Source organism: Neoarius graeffei, chromosome 23, assembly GCF_027579695.1.
Source record: "Neoarius graeffei isolate fNeoGra1 chromosome 23, fNeoGra1.pri, whole genome shotgun sequence".
Lineage (NCBI taxonomy): Eukaryota > Metazoa > Chordata > Actinopteri > Siluriformes > Ariidae > Neoarius > Neoarius graeffei.
Window position 1 is genome coordinate 10,621,055 of NC_083591.1, and position 15,074 is coordinate 10,636,128.

At 42.5% G+C, this 15,074-nt stretch overlaps 1 protein-coding gene and 1 non-coding gene across 2 annotated transcripts in view; both read left to right on the forward strand.

The window, feature by feature from the left end:
* Positions 1 to 15,074, forward strand: part of dscamb (Down syndrome cell adhesion molecule b) — a 390,833-nt gene that overhangs the window by 204,142 nt on the left and 171,617 nt on the right. The gene's annotated exons all lie outside the window — the stretch shown is intronic.
* On the forward strand, positions 5,066 to 5,178 carry LOC132872000 (U5 spliceosomal RNA). Its single transcript, XR_009651366.1, has one exon. It is a non-coding gene; the product is annotated as a U5 spliceosomal RNA (small nuclear RNA).

Below are 15,074 nucleotides of genomic sequence, written 5' to 3' on the forward strand. Positions count from 1 at the left end.
GTGATGTACGTAATTAGAATTAGCTGCTAGAAACTCATGTGTCAAGAGTTCATTCACCTTCGGGATGCCTGAGTTTTATCAATAAAAAGATAATCATCATCACCATGTCATTCACCATCATGATCGTCATCATCATAATCATAATATGGGGAAAATTTACAACAGAATGCAGTGCTGTGGTTCTTAATTTAATCTTATCGAATGGGCCACATTAACTGTGGTATTCACATATTAGCATGTGCATATACTGTACACTCACTGGCCACTTTAATAGGAACTTGTTCTTGATTCTAAGATTCCTGTTCTTGGCTGGCAGGAATGGAACCCAATGTGTTCTCCTGCTGTTGCATGCTGAGATGCTTTTCTGCTCACTATGGTTGTAATGAGTTGCTATATCCTTCTTGGCAGCTCGGACCAATCTGGCCATTTTTCCTCTGACCTCTCTTATCAACAAGGCATTTGTTTCCACCCACAGAACTGTCGCTCGCTCAGTGTTTTTTTGTTTTTCACACCATTCTGTGTAAACTCTCGAGACTGTTGTGTGTGAAAACCCCAGGAGATCAACAGTTTCTGAAATACTCAAACCAGTCCATCTGGCTCAAACCAACACCTATGCCGCTGTGAAAGAAAGTCACACTTTGAGATCACAGTTTTTTCCATTCTGATGTTTGAAGTGAACGTTAACTGAAGCTCTTGATTTGTATCTGCATGATTTGATGCATTGTGCTGCTGTCAAGGGATCGGCTGATTAGCGACCTGCATAAAACGGCAGGTGGATGGGCGTGCTTAATAAAGTGGCCGGTGAGTGTACTAACGAACTGCAGTAGTAATATCGGCTAACTAACTGGTGTGGGTGTAGGAGGGCATCTGTGCATTGCTCTACAGGTAGGTCAGATGTAATTTGAATCCACCTCCTCTGCAAAAATGTTTACAATTTGACTCAAGTGACCTCTAATCAGAGACCATCACTGCGTTATAGTTTTGATTTTCAAGATGACTGCGTCTTAATGCTGCCTCCTTTCAACTCTTGTGTGTCCAAGCAATATCAGGAAGAAGAGTGTAACGAGAGGATTTTGCATTCGTTCTTGGCAGCAGCTTAGTCTACTTGAAGCTGTTTCCTTGACATGAGTAATAAACTATCTTGCTAAGATCTACTTCCATACATTCCCGACCACCAGAACAGCTTCTTTGCGGAACTAGTGGAGTTTTCCCATTTGCTTCTTTCCTAGTTGAGTACTAAAAACTTGAAAAACTAAAAAGTTGTCATCTTGTGTCCGTGACCATTTTATTGCTGAGGAAGCAGAAGAAGCAGATTCAAGACCTTAACTAGGTAAATCAGGTGAAAATTCAAATTCAGTCTGAATTGCTTGAAATGGTTCTCATTGAATTCAGAATTGAATGCAGAACAACGTACTTTTTACAGAACTAAAGTATGTTTATCCATTCTTCAGATATTTCAAATCAAAGATTGAAAAAAAAAACGGCTTAATTTTTAGAAAACTGTCGTAATATTCTGTTTTAGGATCACATGGTCCAAAATGGGCCTCATTAACGAATGAGATCAAATGTTTTTTTTCTGAATAACTTTTCTATTCTTCAAGATATTTACATGGACATTGGCAGGCACATAGATGGTTGTATACTGAATACAACATTTGAAAAATTAGTAAAAACAAATTATGCAAATCAGTATTTAATTAGTATTAATTATGCTAATTAGATAATAACATTAAATCTGCGGGGGCACGGTGGTGTAGTGGTTAGCACTGTCACCTTGCAGCAAGAAGGTTCTGGGTTCAAGCCCAGTGGCCAACAGGGGCTTTTCTGTGTGGAGATTGCATGTTCTGCCCGTGTCTGCGTGGGTTTGCTCCGGTTTCGCCCACAATCCAAAGACATGCAGGTTAGGTTAATTGGTGGCTCTAAGTTAACCGTAGGTGTGAATGTGAGTGTGAATCGTTGTTTGTCTCTATGTGTCAGCCCTGCGATGATCTGGTGACTTGTCCAGGGTGTACCCCACCTCTCACCCATAGTCAGCTGGGATAGGTTCCAGCTTGCCTGTGACCCAGCACAGGATAAGCAGATAATGGATGGATGGACGTTAAATCGGTACACTTAGTAAAAAAGTAATAAAAGATTATTTCTAATACCCTCTTTGTGCTCTGTAGGCCTTTGTATTTTTCAAAAGTAGAGCCTACTAGTGTTTATATTAAAGAATATAAATGATAATATTCACAGCTTTCAAGACAAACCTCGAAAAACTGTCTGAGCCACATCCAATAAACAATTCCAATTAACTGAACTGAAATTGACACTCGCATTTCTGACTTCCGTGTTTTTTAAATCTCATTTTGACCACTAGGATCTCAATATTTTTCACCAAAACAACACCAGTTATATTTACATGAATCAGTTTGATTTGAAAAAAATAAGTAGGTAAAGCTATGAAAACTCACTTCAAAGTCTCCTGTGAATCATAACATCAAAACTAGCAGATGGAACATTTTGCCGAATACTTCATCAGAAGCAATGAGAGCGAGAGAACATCCCTCATCTCATCTCATTATCTCTAGCCGCTTTATCCTGTTCTACAGGGTCGCAGGCAAGCTGGAGCCTATCCCAGCTGACTACGGGCGAAAGGCGGGGTACACCCTGGACAAGTCGCCAGGTTATCACAGGGCTGACACATAGACACAGACAACCATTCACACTCACATTCACACCTACGGTCAATTTAGAGTCAGAACATCCCTGTTAAAGTTATCTGATTGATATTCACTAGTAATCCAGTCGGAAACCGATCAGAAGAGAGAGAGAGAGGAGAGCCTGAGCGCTTTCCCGTGACTCAAAAAGCACCGGCAGTTTCCCGACACCATGCGAGTAGAGAGTGGACTCTGTTGTACTAACTTCAACCTGCCAAAGTACTGGACAGATCTTAACGAGAATTTTTTTGGAAAGCAGAGATTAAAAGCTTTTTAATGATAGTATTCACGATAGAAAATATTCAAGAGTTAAGCAATTACAGATTTGGAAACTTAGATGAGCGTCTGCATGCAGAATTTCCGCAGCACGGAGCGTCTGATATGCCGACTTTAAGAAACACCTCAGAAAAATTATTCTGGTATTGTTCTGGTAGAATCTGCACCATCAGGGAGCATGTATTACATCGTCCTTGGGTCTTGACAATTTTAGTAGTGATTTATTAACGGTCCATTGTTTGCAGTTGCCCTAATTGCTTGAGACTGGAGCATCTTTGACAAACATATTTTTACATATGATGTTACTGCAAGGAAAAGGTGAGCAAGGTCCTCTGTGGCACAATCAAAAGAACAGACAGAGGGTTCAGCTCCTTAGCCCTGTGGAGAAGAAAGAATGTACACTTTCACTGGCTTGGAGCACAAAGCAGACAAGCTGCTAGTGAGCATGGGCCAAATGCAGAAACCATCAGCAGCAATGCAATAACGCAATAAAGTGCAGTATACGTAGCTGCCTTACAGACTCTCAGTTGCTGTCTTATTCTCAATGCCAGAAATGCAGCATCGTCAGCATAATTAAGGTTAGTGAAGAGATGTCTGGCAAGGTGACCCTTATCAGACAGAAGTATCCTTCAAGTTCATCTTATTAAGTATACTTAAGTAAAGTTAAAGTATATTTTGTTAAGTCTACTTTTGTGTACCAAGTATACTGATATCAATGTACTTACAGTATACTTGTAAGTAAACTAATCTAATACTTCTTGGGACTAAATTGGCCCACCTTTAGTTTGTAAAAAGTAGACTTTAAGTCTAAGAGAAGTAAACTTTGAGTATACAACTAGTATTTTTTATTTTGTACTGCAAGTAGACCACAAATAAACTTGTATACTAATAGTTTACTAGTTCGATACTTGTAGTCCACTCTTTAGTTTACAAAAGCATACTTCATAGTGTACTGGAAATATACTATGAGTTTACTGGTTTTATACTTCTAGTCCACTTTTTAGTTTACTAAAATATACTTTGTAGTATACTGGAAATATGCTACAGTATTAGTTACTGGTTATATACATCTAGTCCACTTTCTAGTTTTGAAGTCTACTGCAATCTAGGTATACTATTAGTTTTCTAGCCCTAACCCTTACCTCATGCACACTACCAGTAGACAACTTAAGTGTTTTGTACCTTAAGCTATTCCACCCCAGAGCCGACGACAAACTTATGGTACATGTAGGTTTAAAAGATGGGATTTCAAACATGCTGCCATATATCACAAAGAAGCCAATATGTGTGAAAAAGAAGTATTTTATAGGCTACTATCAAAAGGATAAGCACAACTACAGGGCACTTAAACATAAGGCACAAATATTTTAATACTTCATTCCGCTTTTGTTAAGTATATCTTGATCAAAAGTTTAAGTAGCTTAATATACTTAGACTTTTCAGTATAAGCCGAGTATACTTATGTATAACTTTATTAAGTATATCTCTGATAAGTAAATAAAAAGTAAACTGAAAGCATACTCTCTTATTTTTAGTTTAAAAGAAGTATACTAGAAGCACACTTGAATAAACTTCTTTTTTGTAAGGGGACTGCACTGGTCTATGTGATGCACTTGAGGATCCAGTCGAACCAGGAACCCCTAAGGTACTATTGCAGAAGAATAACACTACAGTGGTTTTGCATCATCCACCAAAGGGCACAAGCTCAAACAATGTTGAGATTGACAAGCAAACTTAGTAATTGTGCAGATGCACACCTTCTGCATCTGAGAGCTGCCGAGCTACTATACTGTTTCAACAGACAGCACTGTCTGGCTGGAGATTCACAAAGAGGTGAATTTTGAACACCTACAGCTGAGAAGATGTCGACATTTCACTGTTCAATATAGTTCATGACAGGACAGAGGCAGAGGTTCTGGGCCAGGATGCATTCACATATGATTGGCCAAATGGAAATCTGTATGCTTTTCCACTGATACTAGTGTTATGGATGACACTGCATTGCATACAGGCAGACGACACAGCCAGTATTGTTGATAGCGCCATTCTGGTGCTTGGCAGTTGATTCAACTTGCTATGCAAACCAATAGAGCTCAGGTTTCTCTTCATTGACACATAAATCTTTTGCCTTTTACTAGAGATTTCTATGGAGAGGAATGTTAATGAGTTCAACTTATTTTTTCAGGCTTTGCTCTGGTAGAGCTGTACATGGGCACTCTCTGTTGGTCTAGTGGCTAGGTTTCGGCGCTCTTGCAGCCGCAGCTCGGGTCCAATTCCCATCCATCCATTATCTGTAACCGCTTATCCTGTGCAGGGTCGCGGGCAAGCTGTAGCCTGTCCCAGCTGACTATGGGCGAGAGGTGGGGTACACCCTGGACAAGTCGCCAGGTCATCACAGGGCTGACAGATACTCCTTTTCCACCAAATCAGTTCCAGGGCTGGTTTGGGGCCAGTGCTGGTGCTGGTTCACAACTCGTTCAACTTGCGAGCCAGCTGAGAACCAGTTTGCTTTTCCATAGCTCGGGGTGCTAAGGGGAGCCACGTCATTATGTCGCTGTATACGTCAGTTACGTCGCTGCGTTTGCATAAACCTTGGCGCGAACATCGAAGCAACAACAACAACACAGAGAAGAAGCAGCAACAACAACAATAATGGATGACTTCACGTTTGTACAGCTGCTGCTTCTCGTTGCTTAAAAATAGTGACCTTTCGCGGTCTTGCTATTGTTGTCAGTCTTAACAACTCCGCCCCCCCCCCCGCTGACGTAAGCGGTTCTTTCCTCTGGCCCAGCAAAGAGTTGGTGCTAGCCTGGAACCGTTTTTTCTGGCCCCAGAGCCAGTTCTTTGTCAGTGGAAACAGAAAACCCGGTTCCAAACTAAGCACTGGCCCCGAACCAGCCCTGGAACTGCTTTGGTGGAAAAGGGGCAACAGAGAGACAAACAACCATTCACACTCACACCTACGGTCAATATAGAGCCACCAGTTAGCCTAACCTGCATGTCTTTGGGGGACACCGGAGCAAACCCATGCAGACACGGAGAGAACATACAAACTCTACACAGAAAGGCCCCCTGTTGGCCATTGGGCTCAAACCCAGAACCTTCTTGCTGTGAGACGACAGTGCTAACCACTACACCACCATGCCGACCCAGCTCGATTCCCGGTCAGGGTGTAGTAGTGTAGTGGTGTAGTGGTCAGCACTGTTGCCTCACAGCAAGAAGTTTCTGGGTTCAAGCCCAGCAGGCATGTTCTCCACATGTCTGCATGGGTTTCCTCCAGGTCCTCCGGTTTCCCCCACAGTTCAAAGACATGCAGTTAGGTTAACATGGGGCAGCCTTGGGCTGAAGTGCCCTTGAACAAGGCACCTAACCCCCAACTGCTCCCCCGGGTGCTGTAGTATAGCTGCCCACTGCTCTGGGTGTGTCTGTGTGCTCATTGCTCACTTGTGTGTGTGCGTGCAGATGGGTTCAAATGGCTTGAATGAAGAGGACAAATTTCACTGTGCTTGAGTGTGCATGTGACAAGTAAAGGCTTCTTCTTCTTAGAAGGAGAACAGAATTCATAAAAAGTGTGTTTCATTGAAGACAGCTTTTTTGTCCATCATTCTAGCCAAAGGAAATGGTGAATTGCATGCGCTATAGGTCAGCATTGAATGTCTGTGTTAGGGACTGGAATTCAAACATGCATCAGTGGCTTGCATGTTTTTTCATTCCCAGTAAGTTCCAGTATAGATTGGGTGATTCATCATCAATTACACTAAAACACTGAGTGATTCTTATTATCAGTATAGAGCGATATCAGTACTTGAATGACTCAATTGAAGCAATATTAGCACTCAAATGAGTCTAATTCTCAAATAACACTACTGTCAGCAATTGAGTGGATTTTATCCTGAATAAGGATCAGCATCACCTTTAATGAGCAAGACAGACCAATATCAGTGCTTTGAGCAATCAACATTACACATTAGAAAAAAGGTATCAGCAGTTGTTGTAAATATTGTCTAAGAATGCACTTTCTGGGGTAATAGAGTTACAAAACTTTCTGATAATTCTGATATGCAGTCTCTACTAGTTCTGGAAGGAAACTGCCCTGGAAGTCTGGAACATAAGGAAGTAGAACAGTAGATTACATATGTAAGCATATACAGTTGTGGTCAGAAGTTTACATACAGTGACATGAATGTCATCTTGGATATGAATGTCATGGCAATATTTGGGCTTTCAGTAATTTCTTTGAACTGTTCTTTTTCTGTGGCAGAATGATTGTACAGCATACATCTTTAATAAAAAAACACTAGAATTTGGTGCAAAAGTTTTAATTTTCTTTGGGTTTTCTGAAATCAACGCAGGGTCAAAAATATACATACAGCCCACGTAATATTTGGGTAAAATGTCTCTTCTGGATATTTCACGACTCTTCATGGTAGAATTGGTAGAGTTCTATTAAATGTGTTTTTTTTTTTCTTGGCATGGACTCGACTTATAAGCACGGTCCATATATTTTCAATAGGCTTGAAGTCAGGACTTGTTTTAAGCTTAATGTTAGTCTGCTTTATCCTCCACAACCAGCTCTGATGTGTGTTTGGGTTCATTGTCCTGTTGTAACTCCCAAGTCGTGTTCAAGTTTCTGATGGTTTATGCTGAAGAATACTGAGGCAGCCCTCCTTCTTCATTATTCCATCCACTTTGTGGAATGAACCAGTTCCACTGGCAGCAAAACAGCCCCAGAGCATGATGATCCTACCACCACCACCAGCTGGTACAGTGTCCCTCTGTACATGGTGGTCATTGTGGCCAAACAACTCAATCTTTGTCTCATTTGACCATACAGCTTTCCTCCAGAAGGCTTTTTCTTTGTCCGTGTGGTCATCTTCAAACTTTAGTTAAGCTTGAAGGTGTCAATTTTGGAGCAGGGGGTTATTTCTTGGATAGCAGTCTCTTAGTCCATGGTGATGTAAAACTCACTGAACTGTAGACAGTGATCCATCAGCTTCCAGTTCATGGCAGGGCTGTGCCATGGTGGTTCCCAGGTTGTTCCTGACCATCCAAACCAATTTCCTTTCAGCTGAGGGTGACAGTTTGGGTTTTCTTGAAGAAAAGTGGCTTGGTAAAGTGACTACACCTTACAATAACTTGGATACAATTGTTTGAACTGATCTTGGAATTTGCAGTTGTTTAGAAATGGCCCCAAGAGACATTCCGGAGTTGTGTACATATGCAATCCTCTTCCTCAGATCTGCACTGAGGTCCTTGGACTTTTCCATTTTACTGTGTGTTGGTCAATCCAATGAGTGCTGTAAACAAACCCTTTTTATGAAGGCACAGAGAAGCTACCAGCTGTAGTCAATCATGATCACTAACAGGAAGTTAAGAGACCTCGGCCTTGGCAAGATAAGAGACATTTTGGAAGTTTCGGCACCTCTGAATTAATACTCCAAGTGAGTGTATGTAAATTTTTGACTCTGTATGTATAATTTTGACCCTGTGTTAATTTCAGAAAACCCAAAGAAAATTAAAACTTGTACACCAAATTCTAGACAAATGAGATAAATTCCAAGATGACATTCATGTCACTGCATGTAAACTTCTGACCACAAATGTATGCACCTCTAGTTTGTAATATTAAATATTTCATTGCCGTTCCTCATCTAACCAACTTCATTTTATCTCAGACTATTGAAATGGCCTTTCAGATGGATACATGAGTTTCACAGATACCCCTTTTCCACCAAGGAACGGGTTCTTCTTCTTCTTCCTTATCCAGCAGTATTGCCAGGCCGGTGTCCATGTGGCCCCTATTGATCCACGTGTCATATTAATTGGAGCATAGTTTTATGCCAGATGCCCTTCCTGCCACAACCCTCCCATTTCTGGGCTTGGGAAACAACCATTCACACACACATTCACACCTATGGGCAATTTAGAGACACCAAATAGGCTAACGGCATGTCTTTGGACTGTTGGGGAAACCGGAGTACCCAGAGGAAACCCATGCAGACACGGGGAGAACATGCAAACTCCACACAGAAAGGCCCCTGTCTGTCACTGAGCTCGAACCCAGAACCTTCTTGCAACAAGAAATGAATTCTGTTATTTATTTTTATGCACTGTTAAGAGCATTTAGACCAAAAATTATTTGGTTCAGAACTTTAAAAGCTGGTTCCCAGATTTTCCAGCATGAACTGTGACAGCATCAGTGAGACATGGGGCGGCCTTGGGCTGAGGTGCCCTTGAGCAAGGCACCCAACTCCCAACTGCTCCCTGGGTGCTGTAGCATAGCTGCCCACTGCTCTGGGTATGTGTATGTGCTCATTGCTCACTTGTGTATGTGCATGCGTGTGTTCACTGCTTCAGATGGGTTAAATGGAGAGGACGAATTTCACTGTGCTTGAGTGTGCATGTGACAAATAAAGTCTTCTTCTTCTTCTGTAGAGTGCATACCTCTGCCAAGCCACATACTTGGATTTGCATTAAAATCTAATCAATTGTTACTTGGCCCATGGCTCACCTTTCCTGAAATTTTCATCAAAATTCATTCACTACTTTTTGAGTTACATTAGGAACAGACAAAAACATTCTGGATCCACATACATATCCGGATTTGCATCAAAATCTAATAATTTGTTCCTTGGCCCATGGCCCACCTTTCCTCAAAATTTCATCAAAATCCATTTGCTACTTTTTGAGTTATGTTGGGAAAAGAAAACAAACAATCAAACAAACAAACAAACTGAGGCGAAAACAATCTCCTCCAACAAAGTTGTTGGAGGTAAAAAAAAAAAATGGAATGAAAACAAATATCTGCAGTAACAGAAAAGCTCTATTGTGCAACACTCTTTGTTCATGACGCATCCTTGATTACAATGGTTCCACTCAAAACTAGTGAAAACATGGTTAAGGTTAAGGTTTTTTTATTTGTCATTTCAACCATATACAGTTGGTACAGTACACAGTTAAAATGAGATTGCATTTCTCCAGGACCCTGGTGCGACATTAAACATCACAGGACTACAGTCTACAAGACTACAGACTACAATCTACAACATAAAGTGCAACGAGTGCAACATATTCTGGTTTACTAGCTGAATGGAACCAGTTCAAGAACCTGTGCCTTGTTGGTTGAAAAGGGGTAATAGATGAACAATAACTTTATTCATCACACGCTTGTGAAATTCCTCTCTGCATTTAACCCATCTGAAGCAGTGAACACACACACATAAGCAATGAGCACACACATACCCAGAGGGGTGGGCAGCCATGCTAACAGCACCCGGGGAGCAGTTGGGAGTTAGGTGCCTCGCTCAAGGGCACCTCAGCCCAAGGCCATTCCATATTAACCTAACCGTATGTCTTTGGACTGTGGGGGAAACCGGAGCACCCGGAGGAAACCCACGCAGACACGGGGAGAACATGCAAACTCCACACAGAAAGGCCCCCACCGGCCGCTGAGCTTGAACCCAGAACCTTCTTGCTGTTAGGCGACCGTGCTAACCACTTACACAACCATGCTGCCTATAATAGAGGGACTGGTAAAGAGCAGTTGACCAAGGCATGAAAAGAATAGTATTGAAGTACAGCCAATGTAATGTTTCATCTAATGTTGAGACAAAACTGTGTTTAGTCGGTGGGTTTCAGTTGAGATGATTGGACCTTTAGCCAGCAGATTCTTACCTGAGCCTGGTTGCTGAGGCAACTGTGTCCCATGGCAGTGGAACTGAGTAAAGAGATATTGATCAACTATAATGATATGGAGTGAGTCTGCACAATCAGAGAGTGGTGATGAGCTCTGACCTCAAAGGCACCTCAAGCTTGAAATCACAGCTGTTTTAACTTCTTGGTTAAAAGAAATAAAATGCATGAGGAAACAAAGAACAGCGAGTTTAGTTTTGAAGGTCAATCCTATTTCTAAATGATGGGATTGGATATTTAAACACACTATTTCATTTATTTAGTATTTGGTGAAAATTTTTTGTGAAGATTATCATGTTTTTTTTTCTTCTCGTTTATGGGTTTGAACTACACCTCAGTCTTTTTGACTGCCTGACCCAAGCCAGAACATTAATTTCGCCTGATACACACACTTTGAGTATACATTTTCATTCTGCCACTAACTCCTCCACAAGCTCAGTACATGGTTAAAGTCTCATCTCATCTCATTATCTCTAGCCGCTTTATCCTGTCCTACAGGGTCGCAGGCAAGCTGGAGCCTATCCCAGCTGATTACGGGCGAAAGGCGGGGTGCACCCTGGACAAGTCGCCAGGTCATCACAGGGCTGACACATAGACACAGACAACCATTCACACTCACACCTACGGTCAATTTAGAGTCCCCAGTTAACCTAACCTGCATGTCTTTGGACTGTGGGGGAAACCAGAGCACCCGGAGGAAACCCACGCAGACACGGGGAGAACATGCAAACTCCGCACAGAAAGGCCCTCGCCGGCCACGGGGCTCAAACCCGGACCTTCTTGTTGTGAGGCGACAGCACTAACCACTACACCACCGTGCCGCCGTGGTTAAAGTCTGTATATTTAATTCTTTCGATGTCCACCCTGTTTCCAAAAAAGTTGGGATGCCGTGTAAAATGGAAATAAAAACAGAATGTGATGATTTGAAAATCATGGAAATACTATGTTCCATTGCAAACAGTACAAAGATCTCATCTCATCTCATTATCTCTAGCCGCTTTATCCTTCTACAGGGTCGCAGGCAAGCTGGAGCCTATCCCAGCTGACTACGGGCGAAAGGCGGGGTACACCCTGGACAAGTCGCCAGGTCATCACAGGGCTGACACATAGACACAGACAACCATTCACACTCACATTCACACCTACGGTCAATTTAGAGTCACCAGTTAACCTAACCTGCATGTCTTTGGACTGTGGGGGAAACCGGAGCACCCGGAGGAAACCCACGCGGACACGGGGAGAACATGCAAACTCCACACAGAAGGGCCCTCGCCGGCCCCGGGGCTCGAACCCAGGACCTTCTTGCTGTGAGGCGACAGCGCTAACCACTACACCACCGTGCCACCCCTCAGTACAAAGATGACATATCAAATGTTGAAACCAAGAAATATGATTGTTTTTTTTTTCAAAAATATATGTGCTCATTTTGAATTTAATGCCAACAACACATACCAAAAAAGTTGGGATGGGCAACAAAAGACTGGAAAAGTTGTGCAATGCTAAAAAGAAACAAACAAACAAAAAAACACCCCAATCCGACAACTAATAATGTTAATTGCCAACAGGTCAGTAACATGACTGGGTATAAAAAGAGCATCCCAGAGAGGCGGAGTCTCTCAGAAGTAAAGATGGGGAGAGGTTCACTGCTCTGTGAAAGACTGCGTGGGCAAACAGTGCAACAACTTAAGAATAACGTTCCTCAATGTAAAATTGCAAAGAATTTGGGGATCACGTCATCTATGGTACATAATAATTAAAAGATTCAGAGAATCTGGAGAAATTTCTGTATGCAAGAGACAAGGCTGAAAACCAATACTGGGTGTCTGTGATTTTCAGGTCTGTAATGGAAACTTCTAATAAACACTTCAAAACGCTTATCAGTCATCTTTTCAGTTATTTATTATAGTAGATCATATAACAGATATATAAAATTGGAAAGGAAAGAGAAGAATAGAAGAAGACACCACTTCTGATGATGCCGAGAGTACGCGCACTCTGAGTTGTGTTTTTGTGGCTGTTATCTATTATACTCTAAAGGCATTCGCTTACTGCTTGCATCTTCACGTGATTGGCTCAAGATTTTCTATGAAGCTTTGTTAAAGCATGCACCTGGCGTGCTCTGGTATGTGCAGGCGGATGCGTAGTTATGGAGAACTCAGGCACCCTGCTTATCACCAGTCAAGGCCACAGAAAAGAGATTACAACATTGGAAAAAACATCTTTCTCAGTATATTAGGCCACTTGAGCTCAACACACAGAAACACAGAGAATAGGAATGTTCATCCACTAAAAGTCCCTCATATTCTCCCCCCTTTTTATCCTACAGGATAATGATTGCTAAAGAAAGAAAAGAACTGTACACAGTTTCAGTGATAAGAGTTCTCAGAGAGATTTGACTTAACATGTCACTGAGTGTACAGGGATAATGCTAAGGCTGTTTTTTATAAGACATAGAGGTCTTAAGTTAATGCTAGCAAGCCATATACTGTACATAGATCAGGAATAATAGAACAGGAAACAATCATAATGAAAGTGTATTAAGTCAGGACTAGTTTCATGTCAACTGTGCTGATGTCATCGAACGGTGGGTTATAGTCTTCGTGTGGGTTTGGAGGCCAGTCAGGTAAGTCGTCTGAGTCTATTTTCCCATCTGGTAACCAATATTTGTCAGCTGCCTCTGAAACACAGACATACAACATTGACAGGAAACAGGGAGCAAACATAGCATCACAATCACTAAACCCAGGACCGGTATGGTGGATGGAATCAGAGTCTTTCATCCACTAAACCAACTGTCTTTGACTCTGTGTCAGCCTGGGTTCCCTGTATCAACCACCACACGGATCCTCCCGTGAGCCCCAGCAGGATCAGGATGCTCAGGCCCATGACTGGACCTAGCTTATAATGATTTACCCTCTTCATTTTATGTTAACTATGTCTCCGAGTTAACCCTTGCCCTTCTTGACGTGTATTGGTGCTCAGAGGGTGGGCACGCCCTATCAGCCCTCGTCCCACCTCAACGGGACTTGGAGGAAACTCGAAACCCTAAGACTTATCTATCGGCTAGACACTGAAATACTCTTCCTTATTGAGGGTGCATGCGTGATTGATGTGATACTCGCACTGTTCCATGTAGTGATGCCTTTCTTCCTCACGAGCTTTAGTCAGCATCTGGGTCACTCAGGCCTTCTTTTCCCTCCTGCTCAGCCAGTTCAGGAACCCTACTGCAGTGGCTAGCGTGGATCCACGTCACTCTGCCTGTGACCTTCACTGCCATTGGGGTCGTGAGCAGGACCTGGAATGGGCTATTCTACCGTGGCTTGTTCCACTTGGTTCGTCGGAAATCCTTCACCACTATCCAAGCCCCTGGTTGTAGATTATGCAGAGGTCCCTCAGCGGGTTTGGGAAGTGCCTCTTTTACCTGTTTGTGGATAGATTTCAAAGCAGAGGGCAACGTTGCACAGTAATTCAACATTGCATTATCACACAGTCTGCTGTTCGGCAGTGTTCCTTGGGCTGGCCCTATCCCCATGTTGGGTACTCGTCCAAACAGAATTTCAAATGGGCTTAACCCATGTTTAGGCCTAGTTTGCATCCTCATTTGTATGAGTACTACAGGGAGGACCTTTGTCCATCCTAGCCCTGTTTCTGCACAAGCTTTGCTTAGTTTATTTTTAAGGGACCCATTTTCCCTCTACTGCTCCCACACTGGCAGGATGGTAGGCACAAAGTTGTTTCAGGTCTATCCTTAGGAATGCTCCTATTTTCTTTAGGGCTGCATTAACAAAGGGTGTTCCATTGTCACTTGAGATTTTGCTAGGTATACCCCACCTAGGAATTATATCTCTCAGGAGTGCTTTGACTACTGCCTCCGAGTCTTGTTTAGCTGTGGGAAATACTTCAACCCATTTTGAAAACGTCAACTATTACCAGGCAATACCTTTTCCCTTCACTAGGTGTCAATTCAATGAAGTCCATTTGGAGATGATCAAATGGTTTGTCTGGTATTGGGTGTGCTGCTTGAGTTAGTTTGATACCTTGACCTGCATTATCTTGTGCACATATCAAGCATTGCTTGCAAAATTTCGCAGCATAATTTGAAAACCCCTTTGTGAACCATCTCTTTGCTACTTCTGCTACCATCCCCCCTTTTGACACATGGGTGAGCCCATGTGCCAATTTTGCATAGAAAGGGAACATGTATTTCGGTAGACAGGGACGGCCCGAGGGACAAACCTAGACCAAGTTTGCAAAGATACAGCCGGCCTGTTTCCAGACTTGTCTCTCGTCCTGGGTGGCAGTGCTCTGAAGGTCTGCTAGCTGTAAACAGGGGGTAGAAACCTGAGGAAAAGCAAGGTTAGAGGGTGAACTGGAAGCTGAGGCTGCACACTTAGCTGCTGCATCCGC